Raw genomic sequence first — 23,477 nt, forward strand, 5'->3', positions numbered from 1 at the left:
CTAGACAGACCTACAATGGAGGTTTACAAAGCTTTCATAATGAATTCTCTTGCTTCACAAGTACCACTACTTAGATCCTGTCCAACATACATTTTTGGTACTTCTTTTAAAAGAACATAAGAATGACCATGCGGAGTCAAACCAACGGGGAGGGGGGGCAATTTGAACACTGCTCCCGCTGTAGCCCAATCATTGCAGCTCCCGACTGAGCTGGGGGTGAGGGCAGTGTGTAAAGTCTTCCCCCATTCCCCCTAACAGCACACAGAGGCACATGAACAGGCAGCTGCTTCAAGTGGCACGTGGCTGCAGCAGGCAGGGAGCCTACCTGAGGGTCCCGGTGCCCTGGCTGGGAGCTGCTTAGGTAAGCACCTCCTGGCCAGAGCCTGCATCTGGCATCCCACACCTCAACTTCCTGCCCCAGGTCACCACCTTTTGCACCCCTCCACCCCATGTCAACTCCCTCCTAGACCCTGCACCCCCCCTACATTCCTCTTCCAGGCCAGAATCTTCTCCTGCACCCATACCCCCTGCTGGATCCTGCACCCCAAACCCCTGCCTCAAGTTACAACCCTCTCCTTCACTCAAACTTCCTCTCAAACCCCATACTCTCCCCTAAACCTCAATCTCCTACCCCTGACTTCCTTCTGCACCCAACCTCCATCCCAGGCCCAGCACCACCACCCTTAGAAAAGTGTAGCCCTTGACCACTTACCAAATTTTGACAGTCCCCCATCAAAACTCATTGCCCACCCCTTATCGTGGCTAATAGCCATTGATGGACCTATTCTCCAAGAGGTATAAAATACAAAGACTTTAAAAGCAAGTAAGAGGCACAATTCAACAGGTAAACAATTTACATCAATAAAAAACAAAACTAAAGACATATCAGAAATGTAAGGATCAAAATCAGTAATACTGCAGCGTGCGATTCATATTCAACTGAAGAAACAATGCCACCAACTACTAACAGGACTGATGATTCATGTAACAAATGAGCTACTAAACTGCGAAAAGCTTTAAGAACACTGAATATTTTGATTAAGTCAGTTCATCAGATTCAAGCAGGTATTAACAGAATACAAAGAATTCTCCATTACCATGGGAGAGGGGAGCGGATAACTTCAGTTATTAAACTACAGAATGGGGATTTCAGCTCTTGACTTAGACGCATCCCTTGCAGCAGGGCTACTCAACTTTGAAAGCCCTGGGAGCCATATGGTGAGTAGCCCTGCCTTGCAGTTTACCACCATTCACAAATGAAAACAGACTCGAGGACAGACTGCAAACTGAAGAGTACAAAAGTAGCTGCTGCAAAGCACAGTAAAAAGCGCGCACAATCCCTGCACCAAAGAGACAAGAAAACTTCCAATGCTGGGAATTCACTTGGACCGTGGTTCTTGTAAACAAGGTGCTATCCAAGAAACAATAGGGCACCAGAGGGAGGCCAACACAGTGCACACTGTTACCAGACAACAGGAATATGCTCAGTGTCTGTTCTCCCCACCCCCTTTCTACTCCCCCCTGCACTTCTAAACAGCATTCCTCTGGAACGGGTTCCAAATGAATTCCTAGAATAGAAACAGATACAAGCAACAGTATCTATAAATAGCAAGCAAGGATTCAAACATATCTGACACTCTTGAACCGCAAGAAGCAAAAATGTGTATGCCAAACCACTGCATGCCACTGCACTAAGTGCGCCTAGCCCAAATACACATTAGCAATGGAAAACGCTAAAAGGTGAATGATAGGTCTGTACATGAAAAAGCGGCTGCTTAAAGTTTGCACCAGAGAGAGCCACCTTAACACAGATCTACAACCTTCTCAGCGGATCGCGTTACAGCTTCCAACATAAAATCCAATGGCTAAATTACCAGTCATCAGAAATGTCACCGCAGCAAATGCTGGAAAGAGAGCTTGTCTATTTCTAAAGAGTCTTCCCATCCAGTAGGTATGTTAGTCTAAAATCTGATTTAATAGATTTTTATTATCTTCAGGTTTTGCTGGTGACCCCAATGGTGGTCAGATACTGTGAAGTGTGTGTATTTGCACACTGTGTAGCACAAGGTGGACTTCTCCAGCAGTAGCACAATACCAACAAATTGCTTCTTGTTGCTCATTAACGTGTTTTGACATGGCACAAGACACAAAAATCAGGAGAGCTCCTGACCCAAAGATCTTACGAGCTGAGCCAAGCCAAAGGTTCCAAAACTATGGCGTGCAAAAGCAGGATACAGGACTGTGGCCAGCCAGGGGTCTAGGTCAGGCCAAGGCAACAGTGGGGCGAGTGTGCCAAGTCCCCAGCAGTCAATAGGGGGCAAGGAAAGCACATTGGACTCGGAGCAGCCTGATGTTCCCCACACTGCTGTCCTTCCCCAAACAAGACAACCTACTGGCTACAGCCCGCATATTTTAAACCTTCCAGAGCCTGCCAACCATGGGGCTCCAGGCAGAAGGGAAGGTGGGCATGGAGCTTTGATACTCAGTAGTGCACTGCCACGTGCTCCTTTAGGGACGAAACCAGCTGGGTTCTGCCTACACATCAGGCATGAACTAGGGATGTTAAATGTAGACTAATAACTAATCTAATAGTCTATGGGATATTTCCACCGACTATTCGATTAGTCTATAAGGGCGCCTCCACCTTTGAACTGTGGCTGTGCAGCTCTCTTGCTACAGTTCAAAGGCGGAAGCCCCACAGGGATTGCAGGGGACCATGGGGAAGTATCCCACTGGCCTCAAGCTTCCTGCGAAGCGTCTTTAATTGACTAGTCGATGAATAGCTCCACTGGGGCTCTCGTACATTTCAAAAGCAGAATCGCAGCAGAAGCGGCGCAAGTGAAGACAGCTTCGGTCCCAGCTTGCGCTGTTTCCCGCTGTGCCTCTACCTCCCCTACCGCCTGTGGAGACGGTGCTGGGGGGAACCAGCTTTGAAGCCAGCTCCTTCTCCCCTCTGCACTTGCTGCCTCTCTCTGATAAAGCTTATATTATCGGATAGTCAACTAGTTGCTTACATCCCTAGCACGAACACCCTCCCACACACACACTCTCTCTCTTCAGTGAGTCACTTTCTACTCCCAATGGCTAGGAGCTGAAGGGGAAGTTAGCTGTTTCTATGCCCATATTAAAAAAGTTACTTGCTTTACCAACCTGGAGCTTACCTTGTGCACATGATCTTGATGAAAACTCATAGATAGGGTATGTTTAGGAAAGTTTACTTTTCCAACTGAAAAGTTATCAGAAGGCCAAGTTCTTGGTTAGAACTTTTGTCAGGAGCTCAGGTGTGAACAATCATCATGGGAACAGAAGAGAGAAGGACTAAGTTTTAGGGAATGAATAAAAGTGCTCACCAAAGCGCTGTGGTGTAATTCCAGCATGTGGGCACTGCAGATACAAACCAGAAGGTTGCTATTTTACAGTAATGGAGTCCTGTTCCAGGAGGACAACAATCATGGAAAGTAGGAGCCTTTTAGTTTGACCCTGGAGCATCTGCATGAGGGAGTTAAAGCACAGCACTTTAGCATACACTGCTTTTCACACCTATGCAGTCCACCAGTACAGACATGCACTTATGAGGTATTGTTTGATTAGTTGAAAATTAGCTAAACAGTGAGATTTCCACTAACTTCAATAGTCACTCTATAGAACAGTGTTCTAAGTTACAACTAAGATGCCACAGGACTACTCATCTGATGAAGTGGGTTTTACCCACTAAAGCTAATGACCCAATACATTTATCTATCTCTAAGGGCATGTCTACATAGCAGCATTATTCCAAAATAACCTACATGATTCCAAAGTAACCAAGAGCGTGTCTACGCTGCAAGCTGTTATTTCAAAACAATGGCAAGCTGTACTTCTTACTCCAACTCCTGTAACCCTCATTTCATGAGGAGTAAGGGAAGTCGAAGGAAGAGTGTTCTTCCTTCAACTTCCTGCTGTGCAGACAGCACCAAAAGCCGAATTAAGGTATTTCAACTTAAGCTATGCAACTGATGTAGCTCAAGTTGCATAGCTTAATTTGACTTTTGCCCTGCCATGTAGGCACACCCTCAAGTACCACAGGACTGCTTGTTGTCTTTAAAAGTTACAGACTAACACGGCTACCTTCTGAGATTTTTAAGTCAATCTAAATTTGTTCCCCTTAATTTCAATTCTTTATTACTGTTTGTGCATCCTTGAACCCTTCTAAACAATTCCTCTTTCACTCTGAAACACACAACCTTCAAATATTTGTAGGCTTATCATAGATACTGCCAAGTATTCTGTCATCTTAGTCAAGCTTTATATATTTAGCTCTTTTAAATCTTCCCTCCGAAATCAATTCTTCCAATCACTTGATTATTTCCTATCTATTTCTCTGAACTCTTTCCAATGTATCAGTATCCTTCTGGTGACAAACATGTTCAAAAGAGAATACACTATTCCTAGTGTAATTACACCAGAGCTATACAAAGAGGGAACATTATCTGTCTGGTGTCTTAAATAATCACTCTGCATACTCTACCCACTTTGCACTGGACTATTTAGTTGCAAACACTCATATTGCCAATTCCTATCTTGCCTCTTAGATCACTTTCCTTACCAAGATTCCCCCTTGTCACTGAATCTGTTTACCTGAATCTGTATTGCTTCCCCCAGGAGTAACACCAGCATTTTTCTAAACTGAATCTCTTATTTCTGATCAAAATCTTTTTATTTTTTGTCTTCACTGTCATTTGCAAAATTTAATACCATCTGCAAATCTCATTCATATGTTTATGATTCTAGAACTGAGAATTAAAAGGACAGATATTGACGCCTCCTTCCCACCATATTCCACTAAACCAAAACATGATATGCTGCCATCCTCAAGATATAAATGATTAATTTCTACAACCCCATCAATAAGTAAAGAGAGCCCAAGGAGGCTCTAGAAACTCCACAGAGGTTTTTAAGAATAGGTCTGGACCAACACCTCTTAGGAATAATTTAGGTTTACTTGATCCTGACTCAGCACAGCAGGCTGGTCTTGATGACTTCTCAAGTCCCTTCCAGTCATATTTCTATGGTTCCATCCACAAAATACTGCACAGAAGTAGGGCTATGAGAGTTATGTGCCTACCCAAAGTGGAATATAAACTAAAAGCAGGTATAATCTAGATCAGCCGATTGATGAATGTTCACATTTCCCCACCTCCTTTTAAACAAACAAAAACAAACAAACACAACCAATATCTGTCTTATCGGGTCTGACTTACTTCCTAATTCAAACTTTTTATATCTTTCTTAAAGAAAAGAATGTTTAAAGGAGTCAAATATCTCAGTAAAATTTTATTCGTCTTCTCTTTATATTTCTTTTCCTCCTGATGTTCAAAAAAGCACTTCTTATTCCTCCTTTAGGCCTGCACTGACTGGCGTCTGCTTTTTTCCCCCCATCCTTTAGCTTTCCCTCTGCAAATCTTAACGTGAGCCTTTAGCTGCCGTCCCCTTCTCCAATTCCAGTACAAGGTTTTAATCTCCTCTCCTTAACTCTTTAAGCTAGTCTCTAGTAAAGTTCCACAGAGGCTACTTCATGGTTCTTGCAATCTTTTTTCGCGGAGGAACTGTAGCCTGTTGCCCTTTAATTAGTATTTATTACAATTCCCCACATTTCTTTCACATTGATGGGCTTTAATATTTATGACAACTTTTCCACCAAGTTCCTCAAAACTTGTTTTCTGGATATCTAACACACCTACACTATGGCATTTTGTGAACCCTTTCTTTTTTATGCTGAACCAAGGTGGCTCTTTGTCTAAGGTTCCATGTGCCACGTTTTAAACTTCTGTTATCCACCTCGTGAAAATTACAAACCACATTCCATATGCCAATGGAGCTTGTAATTTTCATGAGTGCTCATAAAATGTAATCCTCAGAGAGCTACTTACGAGGCTTCTCAGAAATTGCAGCTGTACAAGCACTATCAACTGAGTTTGTAATCACCCTGAGCACCAAAGAAAAATACTGAACTTATGGAATTCACCTAAGCTGCTTGATTTGCATGGAAGAAAGAACTTCCAAGTAGCATCAGCTGCCAAACTTGTAAGTTGCATGAGACATCAAACACTGAGTAGGGTTTGTGGAAACCTTGCAAATCAAGCCTGCAGTTGAAATTACTATTAAAAAAAAAAACACACATGAACACCCTCCACCCTCACACAAATTATACCATTCTAGCTCTCCTTTGTGACCTTTGCTGGAATAAAGGCCTTAAAAAGCAACAGAAGAGGGTTTTTTATTTTCATGTAGCACCCTTGGGACGTGACAAAAATAAACAAGCGAAAAGCACCATTAAAAGTTTCTCCACACAGAACAAAAATTCCCTGACCAGAACTGCAACTCCACCCCCAAGCTCCAAGATTCAATTTAATTAAAATTATGGAGTAAAACACCTCTTGTCTCTCTAAAGCATTTCTTACACCAAATTATTAAATTAAATCTGATACAATAATCTAAAATCCATTAATACTTTGTTTTCAACAGACATTGGAAAGTCAGGGAAGTCACAATTAAAATTTAAAAACTAATCATAACTCTGCCCATGTATCACTGCCCTCTATCTACAATGGAAGTCTTCAATATGGAAACAGACCCACACAACTTTTCCCTTCTTCTCTCCCTCCCCCCACCCTGTAAGCACACACCACCCCCACTGTATTTTGGACCCCTCCCCCCCGATTTAGGCAGAAGGTATTCTGTCCCTTCATCCTCTCTGTATGGCTCAAGAAATCCTTCTTACAGATACATGGCAGGGTGCAATCTAGTACATCCTCCCAAATGCAAGTCAAATATTTCCATGTGCTTAATTTACAACAGAGGAGCTAGAGGTTATACTGTCAGAAAAAAATCTGATTACTGATTTCAGTACTAAAAAGAGATGCAAGCAGCCACCTGTATATTTGACCACTAGGAGAACCTAAACAGCAGCACATCTGTGGCAAGATGAGGGGGTTTTGAAAGCTATAGAAACCCACTTGCAGTCTTTATGTTCCAAGTTATAAAAGAGCTACTTTGTTTTATTACACCATTTCACCCTCAACTCTACTCATGTGGATTTCACCCACACTCTGCACTTGAAAACAACCACGCAATCGAAGAGAATCTGTCAGACGATCACTACAATTACAAGTACAGGTTAAACCTCTCTTGTCCCAGGACTCTCTGGGTCCGGCAGGATCATGGATATTGCTGGACCAGAGGGCTAGGTGCCCACACCATTGGAGCTGTGGCAGCCCTAGGGTGAGCGGAGCCTGATGTCCCCAGGCAGCGGCAGGGAGTGGCCAGCGGAACAGGGCGTGGGAGGCCTGGGGGCAAGGGAGCTCCACCAGGTCAAGGTCCCGAGGGTGCTGGACCAGGGAGGTCCTATCTGTATCACTTTTGCACCTATAAGAAAAGTCACTAGACAAATATTTTAAACGTACATCCAATCTTTTCAACTGTTCTAGTAAATGAACTGTGGGAAATTTGTACCCAACACTCTCAATTTAAAAAAATGCTATATATGAGGGAGGAGGGAAGCATGGTAAAACAGACAAAACATTACAAGTTGATGAACTTTGGCTACAGACTATCAAGCAGAAGAACCGAATTTTAAACCAAAAACTTGCTAAAACATTGATCTGCACCATATGTTGTTGCCACCCATATACTTATTTCTAACATCGCTTTCTGGACAGCCTTCTGTAAGATACTGGCACAGTGACAGAGGGCTGTACGTTATTGTAATAGCTGGAAAGTCATGCTGTCATTGTAAATGAATTAAGAGAACAGCTTTATGGTAAGTGTAAAGCGCACAGTTGCACATTTGTCATTTTTAAGGTGTACTGAACACACAATAGCCTTTGTGTATTACAAGCACAGTCAGCACTTCCTCCAAAGAACAGGGATTTTTAAGTACTACCTTAAAGAGAAGGTATTTCAGTAGAATAAGGTGAAACTAAAAAAAGCGCACACAAAATATTTCTCAACAAATCATTGTGTTTGACAACAGCCCGGACATTTAAATCTGGGTAATTTTTCGTTTACCACCCACCCCAAAGCTCATATAGCCAGGCAGATGTTAACTGCCAGATCTGCCACTCTTTCATTACATGACCTTGGGCAAGTTACATATCCCATTTGTGTTCTATATATAGAACACCAAACACCACAGTATCCAGGCAACGGCTATGTGACTCAGTTTTCCCTTGTGCAATATATGAGAATAATGCTCACCTGCCTTTGCATAGTGACCCACAGGCAAGAGGCATTAGGTAAGTGATCAGTTTTGTTATCCTGACTGACCTTACAATGAAGTCATAATCCTGAGTTTGTAACATCAGGCTGTGGTCATGAAAGTGAACATGAGGTCACATATACAGCAATACACTGACTGTCAGGGTCAAATTAAAAAAAAAAAAGACAGACAGCGTGTAAAGCAGAAGCTCCCTTGATCATTGTAATTATTGAACTTTTAACCAAAAAGTAAAAAAAAAAAAATTTATCCTACTCATTTATAAAAGCCCATTTGAAAAATGAGAAATGTCTACATGACAATATTTATTGTTAGACTTGTAGCGTATACATTTGTAGCCAGACACAAAACCCCATCTTGTTTTTCCACGAGCCCCATCTTGTTTCCCCCCCCCCCCCAGAGAGCAAGAGAAAGGCAGTCAGCCTTTGATGCCCTGGGAACACAGGTTTGCTGCCTGTCCCTGACTCTACCATAAACAGAAACCAGACAGTAAATGGGCTAGCTGATGACCCGGGGCCTCCCGTCGCCCTGATGGCTAGTACCAGTAATTGACACGCCTGCACTGTCCCAGGAGAGGAATCTTCGTCCATCACATACCAGAGGTGCCCATTGTCTGCATTTTCCCAGGTGTAAATTATGCTTTGCACCCTTCGTGGGAAACTTGGCATTCAAAGCCATTTTTCCTTAATGGCCACTTGAGCCCAGGAAGAAGCCTACATGACCCAAGGGGTATAAAAGAGGTTCAGCAGCCCACCCTATTTGAGCTCCAATCATCTATACCTGCTGGCAGGTATTGATTGTCTCCCGAGGTCTGTGGGACGCCCAACCTCGCCCTACTTCTTCCCGAGGGATTGAGAGAAAGACGCTGGCCACGCCAAGTCTGGAACGCAGGGGTGAGAATATACCTGCTATGTGTCTATTTTGCATGCATTTAATAAGAGCTCAGAGAACCAAAGGGTTTCATGGTACCTGTAAGTGACTTATTAGTGTAATTTCTGTCCTGTCCTTTGTAGTGGCTGTGTTATCTGTAACATAGCAGTAGCATTTAACAACTAAGTTTACCCTGTAACAATAAATAGTAACTGTTTAAGCTTTAACCTGACTCCTTCAGTTGCTGTAACAGAACCAAGCACAATTTAAAAGAACTTCAGCCGGTCTTAAGGGACTCACTGCCCTGACCGTCGGCTGACAGAATTGGCGTAGTCGGCAGGATTGTGCTACTGGTTCACATACAGCAACATGAAGCCTGTCATGATAGACATGGATTTTAGTGGTATAGAGAAAGGGTTTGCCCAGGAAGGTTGGGGCAACCCAAAATTGGATAGAGAAATGTTAGAAGAGGATTGGGGAAATCCTGAGGAGTTGTGGGTGCAGTTCTGTAAGTATAGAACTGCCTGCAAGCTAAAGAATGGGACAAAGCCTGAGTCTGTGGAAAGGAGCCACTTTCCATTTAGCAAGAAAAACAGGATCAGGCCCAGACAAGCAGGCAGAAATGGAAAACAGGATCAGGCCCAAACAAGCAGGCAGGTAACAGATAAGATTGAAAGCCTTGTGATAGAACTGAGAAAAAGGCAGTAAGTACTGGGAATCTAAACCCTTAAAACATACTTGCAAGAGTAATATCTGAAACAAGGCCAGTTTTTATTTTAGAGATAAGAAAGTGTTTTAAGAAAAGAGAAACACAGAGAATTTAAACTCTGCAGAGAATGGAGAGAATTGAGCAGTTGTGCAAATGCTAAAATGGTGTAGATAGAAAATTGTGGTTTCTTTACAGTCATTCTGAAGGAAAAATGGGCCCTTTTTCCAAAGGAATGTCTGTAAATAATCCAGGCAAATTTGACTCGAATCTGTACATTTGATTAGAGAGTCTGCTAAAAGAACTCTAAAGGGAGGGGGTTCTATAGGAACTGAACTACCCCAATGAATAAAAGGGAATGTAATTGTTGTATAGCTATGTAGAAATAGTGTAAGAAAGGTTCAGAGAGAATGTATGTGTATCTGTGTGTAGATATATATATATATATATATATATAGTGTAAATAATATGAAGTTTTCAAGGTCCAGTAATCTTGTTTGTAGGTTTAAAACAAATTGGTTTGGTAAGACCATTTTAGTCCAAGTTGTTTAATGAAGGTACAGGAAAACTGTAAGCATAAAGAAAGAGTTACACTATATGCAAAGTTTAATGTGGCTAAGTAGTGTTGTAAACAAAGATTGCACATTTTCCTGTAACATGCCATGTACACTATAGAATGAGTAAAAACTGCAAACAAACTAAAATGCTGTGAAAGCTCCAAGAGCCACAACAGGTTGTGATTTCCTTTGTGATGTAAATGCCCTAGCTGGCAGCACAAAGAAGCTTTGCAGGTAATAGAGATCAGAAAGTTCAAATTGTAGCCCTCCAGAAGGAAAGAAAAAGGAGGTATTGGTATTGCTATTTTAGTCCCAATAGGAGGTTGGGTATACTAGGAAAGGTTTAAATGTAAGCAGTCTTTTAAGAAGGCAGAGAGAAGACTGAGAAATTGGCATTTGTAAAGATGTTACCCCTTTTGAACACAATCTTGCAAAGGTTGGGGCATAGCCCTTGGTCTGATCAAGTGTTAATTGCTATCCATACAATTTCAGACCTACAAGACAAATTGACTATTTGTGGATATGTTAACCCTCAACTTCAAAGGAGAGGGAAACAGCTGCAGCTTTTGTCTTCTATGGAAAACCTGTAAAGAGGTGTTCTTCAAAATTGGCTGATACCTCTGCTGCAGACGTGGAGAGGTAGAAATGCATGTCCCTCAGTACCCAGACAAGCTAGATTCCCTTAAGGATGGGTGCTGAGAGTTAAAGCAACTCTCAGATTTATTTTTTGTTTTCCTTCCCTCAGGAATATGTTTAAGAAAAAGACCAGGAGGTATGAGGCTTAGTAAACAAGCTCACCCTCCTTACCAAATTAATAGTAGACAAACATGTGTCATTGTAAAAAAGTCATTTAGCAGGAATTAGGATGGACCATAAGAAGGGGAAGGCAAAAAGTTTGGAGCCCTATAGGCATAGTTGAAGGAATAAGGCAGACATTGGAAAGTTACTAGAAATGAAAAACATTTTTAAAAGAACAAAGCAAGTGATTTGAGGGAATGTGAAGATAAAAGTGGACTCCATGGGAGTGTGGAAGGAACTAAGTGGTGGTTGTAATATGTAAAGGGAAATCTTGTTTTAAAATGACACCTTGTTTCTTTGCAGCCTCTTCCTTAAGCACTGTGCAAACGATCTATGCAAAGAAACAATCAAATGTAAACATTTTGTCTTTGCACACCTTTGTTAAATCTGCAAAGGAAAATTAGGGATTCTACTGAAACTTAATTGGTTAACTGCATAAAGAATGAGCTCTATATATTGTAACTCTATTTTGTGGGTTTCAAATTAACTAGTTTTATTTTGTTTTGGATAATGTCCTCTTGCTTAAAATTGCAAACAGACAAGGCACAAATTAGTTAGTACTTGTGTTGGGCATTCAACTTTTAAGGTTAAATTTAACTTTCTAGAAACCAAATTATTAGTTTAGAAATTCAAGCTTTGAAACTTAACTGTCTCTTTCAAGGCTGAGTTGATAACACGTTTAGCTTGCTTTTAAATTCAACATTATATGTAAATACAGGCTGCCTGGTTATTTCAAAGGAAAGTGGACAGGGAAGGCTGTTGCTGTTTCAGCAGACACATCCACTGCACCCCTGTCCACAAACATAGAAGGAACAGCTCAGCTTGCAGAGCTGGCAGCAATCAATTAGCTTGTGAGGCAGGGGCCAGTACCATCTACACTAACTCCTATGCTGTATGGGCTGAAGCCACCCAGTGGATAACTAATTGGAAGAATAATAACTGGGAAATAGGAAAGCCTGTTTGGAGATTGGAATATTGGAAATGGATATACCAGTATTCAACCCAAAATGCCTTAAGCATGGGTCATGTGGCAGCTCACCAAAAGAATAACACCCTGACTGCACAGCTAAATAACCTAGCAGATGCAGCAGTACAAATTTTTGCTGCCCAGGTGGATTGGGAACACCTGTACATTTGGCTACATGAAACCTTGGGACACACAGAGAGCTGGTGCGGCAGGCACATGCCAGGGGGTGGCCTATCACCCACAAACAAGCCAGAGATCTGGTACAAGCTTGCACCCTATGTGCTGAACTCAGGAAACATAACAGAAAGGCAATGATTTGCCAGGCTAAGAGATGGAAAAATACTATGGGCAACCTGGCAAGTAAATTATATTGGTACACTACCCACCAGTAAGCAAGGGTGGAAGTATGTTTTAACTGGAATGGAAATTGTTTCAGGAATTGGTTTTTGCTTACTCAACCCCAGTGGCAACAGGGTTGTTTACAGTCATGGGACTAAACCACTTAATAGCCCTGGTCCCAACACCCCAGTTTGGGAACACAAACCCATTTACTGCACTCCTACAAGGGAAAAGGAGTCTGGACCACTGCAGACACTGGGCTAACACCAATAACCATTACTGAGGCTTGGATTGTATCCAAGACCGGCAAACCTTATGTTTTATTACAGGAAACTGAGGCAATATCCCTGAACAGTGCTCCAGTGGGATGGATCCCTCCCAGTGCTGGTGTGAATCCGGGAAACCACCATAAACTTTTTGTATATATATACCGCTTGCTGTTGTGCTTGCAACCACTGGTGTTAGTTACAGACTATTGAAATAAGACATGGTACTCCAACTCGCCATGGTCTTCTTCCTCATCCCAACTGCTACTGCTGTACCAAAACATCTTACTTAACTCCTCTACTGGACTGGGAATCGAGTTTGTCCCTCTCAGCCCAAATGACTGGTGAAACAAAGTGACATCTTCCGATGGGGACCGGTATGGTTCGATGACAGCGACTACCGCAATCCTCTAAATAACTCTGGGGGGAGGTCAAGGGGGGAGGCAAGGGAAGTGGCAATGAATGGTATGGGATAACACATGCTATAACTAAAAATGTAAAGCCTCATGGCTAGATTGTCTAGCCCAACACCTAGGACTTTCGTTAACTCCCTTCCTTCACTCTATTGTAAATACTATGTTAACCATTTTACTTGTTGTAATTGCTTGCTGCATGCTTCTATGTATTGTTAGGCATTTTGTGTACACTGCTACCTCCTCTGCACAAATCTGGTATATGGCGTTGGGAAGCGATCCTAATCAATCCCTTGATCCAAATTATCTGATCAGACCCTGCTGATAGGGCGATTTTAGCTTCCTCCAAGGAGGGCAAAGGGTGCTGGCATCACCGCCATCTTGCGTTCTGGGACATAGTGAGGCGTGTCAAGGGGGTGGAATGTAGCCAGACACAAAACCCCATCTTGTTTTTCCACGAGCCCCATCTTGTTTCCCCCCCCCCCCCAGAGAGCAAGAGAAAGGCAGTCAGCCTTTGATGCCCTGGGAACACAGGTTTGCTGCCTGTCCCTGACTCTACCATAAACAGAAACCAGACAGTAAATGGGCTAGCTGATGACCCGGGGCCTCCCGTCGCCCTGATGGCTAGTACCAGTAATTGACACGCCTGCACTGTCCCAGGAGAGGAATCTTCGTCCATCACATACCAGAGGTGCCCATTGTCTGCATTTTCCCAGGTGTAAATTATGCTTTGCACCCTTCGTGGGAAACTTGGCATTCAAAGCCATTTTTCCTTAATGGCCACTTGAGCCCAGGAAGAAGCCTACATGACCCAAGGGGTATAAAAGAGGTTCAGCAGCCCACCCTATTTGAGCTCCAATCATCTATACCTGCTGGCAGGTATTGATTGTCTCCCGAGGTCTGTGGGACGCCCAACCTCGCCCTACTTCTTCCCGAGGGATTGAGAGAAAGACGCTGGCCACGCCAAGTCTGGAACGCAGGGGTGAGAATATACCTGCTATGTGTCTATTTTGCATGCATTTAATAAGAGCTCAGAGAACCAAAGGGTTTCATGGTACCTGTAAGTGACTTATTAGTGTAATTTCTGTCCTGTCCTTTGTAGTGGCTGTGTTATCTGTAACATAGCAGTAGCATTTAACAACTAAGTTTACCCTGTAACAATAAATAGTAACTGTTTAAGCTTTAACCTGACTCCTTCAGTTGCTGTAACAGAACCAAGCACAATTTAAAAGAACTTCAGCCGGTCTTAAGGGACTCACTGCCCTGACCGTCGGCTGACAACATTTCTCCTCCAAAGCCTGGGATTTTGGGTTGGAGTACCACCCACACCTACCCTTTTCCCCCCACCCATGGAGCAGATGGGCAGCCAGCACCAGCTTCCCCAGGGCTGAAGATGGCATCAGTTGAAGGTAGGGAGGTGGGGTGGGTCCTAATGGCTTAATGGATATATGGCATCAGCTGTAGGTAGAATCTTTTTGCACAGGTAAGGAGGAGAGAGAGAAAGAACACTACTCAACGTATCATTTTGTTTCCAGCAATCATAGAATCCTAGGGCTGGAAGACTCCTCAGGAAGTGATCAAGTCCAGACCCCTAAAATACACCAACCTCCTTTAAAATTACTCCGACTTCTCCAAAATTACAGATACCATTTTAAACAGTGAGGTTAAGAACCAGTGTTCCCTCTAAGCTGCAGGGCAGCACAGCTTCACAGGTCATTAACCAGCCCCACCCCGTCAGAGGTGAAACTGTGCTGGGGGCACCTTAGAAGGAACACTGTGTAAGAACTCCCACCTTAAAGTCAGAATTGAGGTCAAGAACCTAGAACAGGGCTACTCAACTTTAGAAGCCCTGGGGGTCACAATGATACTCTCAGCACATGCCGAGGGCAGCAACTAAAGTGTGGTTGCACATACATGCAAATATATATGTGCAAATAGTTTTTTACATCGACAGGCATGAATACAAACACTAAGGCAAGACCACACAACAGGCGGGTCCCATTTAAGTCAGTCCTGCTGATATTAATAAAATGCAATATTTACCTGATTTCTACCCATGTGTCAGCACTTTTAATGAGCAATGACAGTCCAGGAATTTAACTACTAAAACACATCTCAACAAAAGACCATTACATCGACTCATCATTGTGGAGCATGTTCCCAGTGGCGGCCATGTTCAAAGGATCCCACCCGTGGGCCGCACACTGAGCCCTGAATAAACCCAAACCGCACCACAGGCTGTGTGTTGAGTAGCCCTGACCTAGAACAAACATTAATTCTGTTACAATGTCTACTGGCAAGTAAAAAATGAAAAGGAATGAAATAAAATAAAAATAAAGAGAGGCTGGCAGGAAATCAGTGACCTGAGGTGATAAGGAGGAAAAAAAAGAGACTAGTGAAAACTAGTGTATGAAAATAAAAACTGCAAATTTAATGAGAAGCCAGAGAAGGATTTAACTTTACACTGGAGACATCTCAAGTGAAAAGCCCTTTAAAAACATTTTCCTGGGACCCATTAAATTCATCAGAAATGGAATGACGACAGGAGGTATGAACAATATTTGGCTGTTTAAGAGTTCAGAGGACAGTGCTGTCAACTTATAAATCATGTGTTGTATATAAACATTTCTCTGGATGGGATTTACAAAGCAGTTTAAGGAGATAGGTACTCAAGTGCCTTGAAATTCAATAGTATTCAGTGGCCTAACAGGCTTCTTTGGGAAGAGAGTCTGGGATTTTCAAAGACATCTCAGTATTAAGAGATGAAGTATTTTAAAAACCCAGAAACTCAGGGGGTAGCTGAGTGAGTCCATACAGGATAAACTTAAAAAAAAAACACAACAAATGGTCTGGTAGCACTTTATAGACTAACAAAACATGTAGATGCTATCATGAGCTTTCGTGGGCATAGCCCACTTCTTCAGATGACCGGAGTTTTAAAAACCCAGTTTGACAAAGGTGCTATTTTTGCATTTCTCAGTTTGATCAATGAAAATCAATGTTACTTACTCGCAAACTCTCAGTGCTCCCATGTTTAGGTTTCAAATGAGAGAGAAATAGTAGCGTAAAACCAACTGTTTTCTTGTTTGTAAACAAAGTTATGGAAACATTCTTTGATTGTAAAATGTTTCTATGAAACCTGAGACCAGTTTTGGGCCATATCTTAATTGACAGCATGCCTTTAGCAGAAAAATATTTTGTTTTGGTTTTTAACTATGTACATTTCAGAACCACAGGGAAGTAGATGTGACCATTTTAATGTATAATTAGCCCAGGATTTCAACAAAATTTGAGACAATTAAGGCCTGAGCCCTATTTTGCATAGCACTGTGCACTCTGAACTCACACTGGCTTCAATGAGTTAAGCCTGGTGAACCATCACCAGCCTGGGCCCCAAAATGCTGAGAAACATGAGCTCTAGACTTTCCTGTTGTCTCTGCCCCTGTAAATGAAACAACCACTATAAACATAATTGTGGATGAACTAATCCATTTTGAAATCCTGTTTACACTCCCTCATACATTTGTCTTTAGCAAAATGTATTCAGGCTTCACTACAACCAAGGTGAGGGGTTTATGTATGTGCACATTTTGTGTTTTGTTTTGGGTTGGTTTGTTTTTTAAGTTTCACCAAAGTCAGCTTATAAGCTAGTTTATGTGAGGTCACTTGGTCTGGCAGAAAAGCCACAAAGTCTACAGCTCACATTTCTCAGAAACTGGAGGCTGCAATGCATTCATTTTGTTAAATTGCAGAATTAACAGCATGTTTAAACAACTATCCATTCCTTTCCTCTTTTGAAATCTCACAAAGTCACCAAGAGGTTATTTCCCCACTCTACCTCCCCCCCCCCCCCAAAAAAAAAATGCTGAGTGGCTCATTTTACATCTGAAAAACTTATGCCCCAAATTTGCTGTTTATATTTAAGTTTACATTACACCAGTAACTTATCAATGCTAACTGATACTCCCACACAAACTTAAACCAGGTGATCTCATAACTTTACACTATTATAATAAAACCAGAATGGCCCAATTAATATTGGGCTAGGCTAGGCATAGTAAAAAAAAACACAAAGACACAACCCCAGAGAGTGGGAAGACAATCATTGTGACCTCTGCCTAACCTCATCTCTTCCTGTTTCACATCATGGCTCATCTAAGCTACACTATAAATTCTTCTACACAGGGACTTTTGTTCATTTGTCAGTGCCAGGCACACCTATGGTGCCAAATTAAAATTTGCTCCCTGCCCCAAAGTACATGAATCTGCACACGCAACAGAAATGCAGACACAAAAATAAGCACCTTTTCCATGTCTCAAGAGTACAGAACTTGTTATTTTCCCTGAAAGTTGCCACACCACCCATCCGCTTCTTTGTCCACACCATAGCCAATCCAGTTTGAACTCCTATCATCGAGTGCATCCCATTAACAGCTAGCTGCTCTGTCAGAAAGAAGAGACCACCAAAAAAACACATAAAAGGGTTTACACTCAGGTGCTCCATTCTCTCCCATGTGAAATGCAGAGGGGAAGACGCTGCAATGATTAGCTCTCCCAACAAGGTCTTTGGGTGGAAGGCACTGGGAAAGCACCAACCAGTTCTTGCCCACTGAATTCCCTCACAGCAGAATCCTGCTGCTGGCAGCTTCCTTGGACACTTAATTCTCTTCCATCTGGTCTCTCCTAAATTCGGTTCCAATCCCATAAACATTTACTACCCTTTTATAAGCAGAGAGAACAGTTGCACAAACTGACTCAGTGTCTGAAATTCACTTGTGCTGGACTGCAACAAGCCTAGTCACTCAATGCACTATTTTTGCTCACATTTTTGTTTACTGGGGATGTCAAGTCATTTTTTATGAATGTGTAACTGCTGAAATTTTCTGAGGCAGTAGGGGTGAGGTGAGCCAGTACACACAGGGAGCCGGCTTAAAAGCTGGCCCTGCATGCACCAACTCCCACTTGTTTCCCCCCCCCCCCCTCCGGTCCCCATGCTGCTGCCTCCAATTCAGAGGCAGCAGCAGGGGACAGGAGGGGCAGTAGTCTTGTGTGTTACAATAAGGGTTATCCAATGCTCCCAGGCTCATCAGTTAACCATTTAAATGGATGCACTATCACATCCCTATTGTTTACTAGCTAAAATTAAAAGGGGAAGGGGTTGACACATTTGAGACTTTTCTGCCCAAAATACCACCACATTTTCTCCTGTAGCCAACAGCATGTAACTGTTTAAAAATGTACGGTTGTCACATTTGATCTGCTCTCTGAGAGGTGGGGAGGAGGAGTCTATTTACTGAAAAAAGTAATAAAATCAAAACTGGATATTCTGCACTCCTTTCATTTCAGTGACTCACGAGCAATCCTATAGAACACTGGGAGCACAAGTGAGGGGGAAAAGCAGTAATACAGAAACTTAAGTTTCCACAGTAAAACTGACATACCCTTTCAGTCCTGTGAATTAATCAGTAAGACTTAAGATTTCACTTCCTTATGTTTCTAACCACCGAGATTATTAGAAGATTATCAGAACTGAAGTAATGTTAACCATCTAATGCAATTTTCACCACAATTGCAATCTAGTTTGTGGGGTGGGGTTTTTGGTTTTTTGCACTTTAGTTAACAGAGAAAATGGAATCTCGTGTGTTTCCACTTTCAGAATTTCACATTAACCAAATTCTGCAATATGTGAGCAGCAAAAGCCACAAAATAAAGTTTTTTAAATACTATACTCTCATATTTTACAAAAGTGTATATCAGGTCCCAAATACTCTGCCCAGCCTTAACTGTGACACACACTGGCAATTCTACCCCTCTGCAAATGACAGTAGTAAAATGACTGAACCCTGACCAGAGCTACTCGCATGGTATTATGCGTCACTGTACATTTTGCCAGTACAGAGATAACCAACAAGGTCTCTATTCTGCAGCCACAAAAGTTTGGATTCTGTTAAAACATGAATGTATCTTACTATCTTCGCTGTGCATTTAAAAATAAATATGAGAGAGAGATTCAAGTATGAACTCCACTCACCATTTCAATTTTAAATTAATGGAGATTGCCTATCTCCTAGAACTGGAAGGGGGCTTGAAAGGTCATCAAGTCCAGTCCCCTGCCTTCACAGCAGGACCAAGTACCATCCCTGACAAATTTTTGCCCCAAATCCCTAAATGGCCCCTGCAAGGATTGAACTCACAACCCTGGGTTTAGCAGGCCAATGCTCAAGCCACTGAGCTATCCCTACTAATTCTGCAGAAATAATTAGTAACTCCCACCACCAAAATCACAAGTAACTTCACTTGGGTATCTTAACCTAAGGATATTAAAATGTGATTATCTGGCTAATTGTATAGTCGATACAATTTGTATCGATAGTCGGTAAGCGCCGCTCTGCAGATTTGCAGCAGGGGCTCTAGGAGCTGACTCAAGCCAGGACTGAGCAGTCCTGGCTCATGCCAGCTCCAGAGCCACCTGCGCTATGGCTCTGCATTTTATGAGCCGCTGGGCTCTTACTACATTTAAAATGCAGAGGCTCAGCGATCAGCGTCCCAGATAGCGCTGAAACCGACAGCCTGGGTCACTGCGAACAGAGATTGCTCCAGCACTAGCCCCTGTTCATGGCAGCCAGGGCTGGCTGCTGCCAACAGAGACTGCTCTGGCACCAGGACCTGTTCACAGCAGCCAGGGCTGGCTGCTGACAGAGGCTGCTGCCAATGGCCAGCCCTGGCTGCCGCGAACAGGGGTTGCAGACAGAGGCAGCGCGGGGGCAGGGGAGGGCACAACTAGTCACGTTGCCACTTGACTATCCGATAAGCATTTGCTTATCGGATAGTCAACTAGTCGCTTACATCCCTATCTTGACCTGTCTCCTTTTCAAAAGCCTGAGAGAACAGAAGGACCTTGTGTGCACTCTGAAGGTCAACGGATTGAGACTCCATCAAGTAAAGGGAAAAACAAGCTCTGGAAATGATGAGCACTCACCAAAAATATCCTGTTAGCAACCTCCTTTTGGGTAACCACTAAGCTCAAACAACTCAGCTTTGATGGTACCATACATTCAGTTTGTGTCTCAGTTAATGTGGAAAGTCCCAAGCCATATAGGTCTTTACAAAACAAAAACCAGCATCTTGAAATGCTCCTGCCACAAAGTCGCAGCCAGTGCAAATGACAGAACTCACTGTCTAAAACACTCCTTCTAAGAAGCATCACGAAGTGAGCACCCACATTCTGATCCTCCAGGTTAGCCCCCCATAGTGTGCACTGGAGCAATCTAAACACTGATCTAAGCATTGATCATTGCAGAAGAGGTGGTTCTTCTTGTCAGAAGCAGATTAAAAAAACATTTTTGTTCACTGCTACTATCTGGACATCTACAACCAGCTGGGAATGTAACATAAGTCTGATTATAAACCTGGGTCACAAACTGGCAAACTCTTCCCATCAAAGCATCCAACACAACCTTTCCATCCACTGAACTGCTTCCCCCAGACTCATAACTCAAGTTTATCTGGATTGAGACTCAACCAGCCAGCCCTCCTCCGTCCCCCATGCTTAGTTTCCATTGGATAAGAGACTCATCTGCACCAACTGAGCCACATGAGTGAAGAACAATGCTGGCCAATACAGTACTACTCATTTATATCACACTCATCCCCAAAGTAATTAAGCACCTAAACATAATGTTTTGCCACAGAGATCACTCACATGTCCACATCCCAAACTGCACCCCCAACACAAGAGAAAAATGTGCAATCGAAAGCCAAAACAAAAATCTATTTCAGAAATAAATCAACAACAAATAATAAATGTCACTGAAGATGTAAACTCTTGCACCCTGCTATACACTTAAAACGTAGATCAACACAGTTACATCATGCAAGGCCAAGGTGGATTTTTTTTTAAAAAGCTTTATTTTTTAATCAAATCTTTCCTTGACTTAAATTGGATTATTTCATTACTTAAATTATGATTTCTTTAAAAAAGACATTTAAAATGAAATCTATATATGTTAAGGTCTGAACTTAAAAGCTCTTTAAACAGTTACATTTAAAAAAAAAAAAAACACTGGATCCATGAAGCCTTATCTAAAGCACCTAGTTAAAGGATGCTTTCCTATATTTTAAAAAAAGAATCAGGGAAAACACATCTAACTTTTGAGGTCAAGCTTTATAAATATAGCACAGTATGACATGCGCCTTATTAAAAGGCAGATCCTATGTCCCAACTGGCCAAAGTCATCACGTGTTGTAAGAATGTAAAATCCCATTCAATTAGTTAATCGGTTAAACCTTATGTTTAACAGGTTAACCGATTAAACAGAAGTGGGGCAGAGGAGCCGCTCTGCTCTAGAGCCAAGTTGGAGCAGCCCTGCCGATTAATGGTAAGGGTGATGCTTACTGGTTTACCATTCACATCCCTCACGTTGGGACCTACCTTCTGACTCCAGGGGACATCATCATGTGTCTCACCAGGATCATCCACCAAACTCATCTGGATGGTCTCATGCTCCTCTAGCTTCTTCCTAGCTGAGATCTGACTGCTTTAGTTCTCAAATTATGAGCTTTATGACTCCACCCACCATGGAAATTTACTCTCCAGCTTCTGGAAAAACAATGATTTGCTCACCAACAACCAGGCCCTTACTTAGAGGCACCTCAAATAAATGGCCTTGTTCTGTCTCCTTTCACATGTGCACAGAAAGGGATACAAACAAACCAACCAATTCCTCAACCACCTCCCTTAGTCTCTAAACAAATAAAAATAGTGCAGTGAAAAAAGCATGTGGGTTACACAAGCAGAAATCAAAGGGCACGTCTGCACGCCAAGGTTTTGTCACCAAAAACTGACTTTTGGCGACAAAACAGTGAGAGCGTTCACACGGCAACACAACTTTTGTCAGGAAAAACAGTTTCAGAGACAAAAAGCTTACACTCCGATGAGACACTTTTCTTTTCCCCTCTCTTTATTATCAGTGACGAGCCAGTGTAGACTCTGCTGTTTGTTTTGTGGACAGAACTGGCTTCTGCCAATATCCCACAATGCCTGCCCTGGTGACTCTGCTCAGTGTTTTGATCTCTGCTGCACTGCAGACATGCACTCCCCTTTCAAAAGTCCAGGAATATGACAGTTGAAAGAGCTTTTCCTTTTAGGGACCAAAGAGCAAATCATTCGAGTGCTCCTGTTCTGCCCTGCACTAGGAACACTGCCGCAAGGCACACAGCTGCTCACCAGGAATAAAGCGCTCTCAGCAGCTGAGGTGGCTGTGGGAAAACTCAGAGGGAATCCCAAGATGCACAGCTCTGCCATCTCACAACACTTCACTGAGGGAATGGGACACATACACACAGTGCATCGCTCACACTATCAATAGTCCCCTAATGTGGACATGATCTGCAGACAGAGGAAGCAAGTATGAACACCTTCTGGCGATTTTTCCTGTGTTGACTTTTGGTGTCAACAAAATTTGGTAGTGTAGACATTCCTTACACTGTTGTTCTTTGCTTTTTCTAGGTGAGAATTGGGAGGAAGGAGACAGAGAAAACTAGCTTGGCTGGAGGTTGTAAAAAAACACTGCATTTAGAAATATTTTCTAAGTATTTCTAAATACCTCTAAACCTCCAGGTAAACAAGGAACACATGGCAAATGTAAACAACGAGACAAAGGCACAAAACACCATGACAGTTCAGACATGCTCACATAATTTTCCATCTAGTTGGTTAGTAAACTTACTTAAAAACACCATTTTTACAGACTGCCTACCGTATTTACTGTGCTAATAAATAACAGACTTATCATGCATTTGGTTTTGGGTGTATTACTTATGAATTTCAAAATATTTGAGTTCTAAAAATACTCCCATGAATATATCAATTATGTTCGTACTATTACTGCTGAATTTCGGAGATTATTTTAACTGCTCGATATGATCAAACCTCCTACAATAAGATCTCCTGTTTAAAAAGTAAAGTTTTATTAGACATTTATGAATTTTAACATTTAAAGTCCCGTCCCCCCAATTTGATATGTTGCTAGAGATAATAAATTTAGATAATCTTAACTTGGTACAAGCACGTGCAGTAGAAATCATTTATTTACAATCTCTCTTTTCTTTTTAAGGTAATACAATAACTCAGTGAGAGTGACTTTTATTACCAATTTGCTGCAGAAACCGTCTTAGATATAAGGGATTATGAAAGTCTATCATCTGTCATGTCTACAAGTTAAGAGTTCTCTGCAGTGTTGTTAACTAAACATACATCAGACAATAAATTACCTATACCAAACAAATACTGTCCTCATAATTTAAGT

At 42.2% G+C, this 23,477-nt stretch overlaps 1 protein-coding gene and 1 long non-coding RNA gene across 11 annotated transcripts in view; one reads left to right on the forward strand and one right to left on the reverse strand.

Moving 5' to 3' along the window:
• UBAP2 (ubiquitin associated protein 2) overlaps positions 1–23,477 on the reverse strand; it is a 155,347-nt gene that overhangs the window by 115,032 nt on the left and 16,838 nt on the right. The window contains exon 1 of one of the 9 annotated variants that reach the window (XM_014573591.3): positions 3,351–3,489. The exons of the other annotated variants lie outside the window; for them this stretch is intronic. The gene's annotated coding sequence lies outside the window, so the exon portion shown is untranslated. Of the gene's footprint in view, positions 1–3,350; positions 3,490–23,477 lie in introns of those variants that run through there. 9 annotated transcript variants of the gene reach the window in all.
• Positions 8,196–23,421, forward strand: LOC112545780 (uncharacterized). 2 transcript variants are annotated; one of them, XR_003089325.2, is made up of 3 exons: positions 8,196–8,273; positions 22,679–22,884; positions 23,286–23,421. It is a non-coding gene; the product is annotated as an uncharacterized LOC112545780 (long non-coding RNA). The 2 variants fall into 2 exon arrangements; XR_012905010.1 differs by lacking the exon at positions 8,196–8,273 and adding an exon at positions 22,443–22,577.

Source organism: Pelodiscus sinensis, chromosome 6 (assembly GCF_049634645.1).
Source record: "Pelodiscus sinensis isolate JC-2024 chromosome 6, ASM4963464v1, whole genome shotgun sequence".
In the NCBI taxonomy this organism is placed as follows: Eukaryota; Metazoa; Chordata; order Testudines; family Trionychidae; genus Pelodiscus; species Pelodiscus sinensis.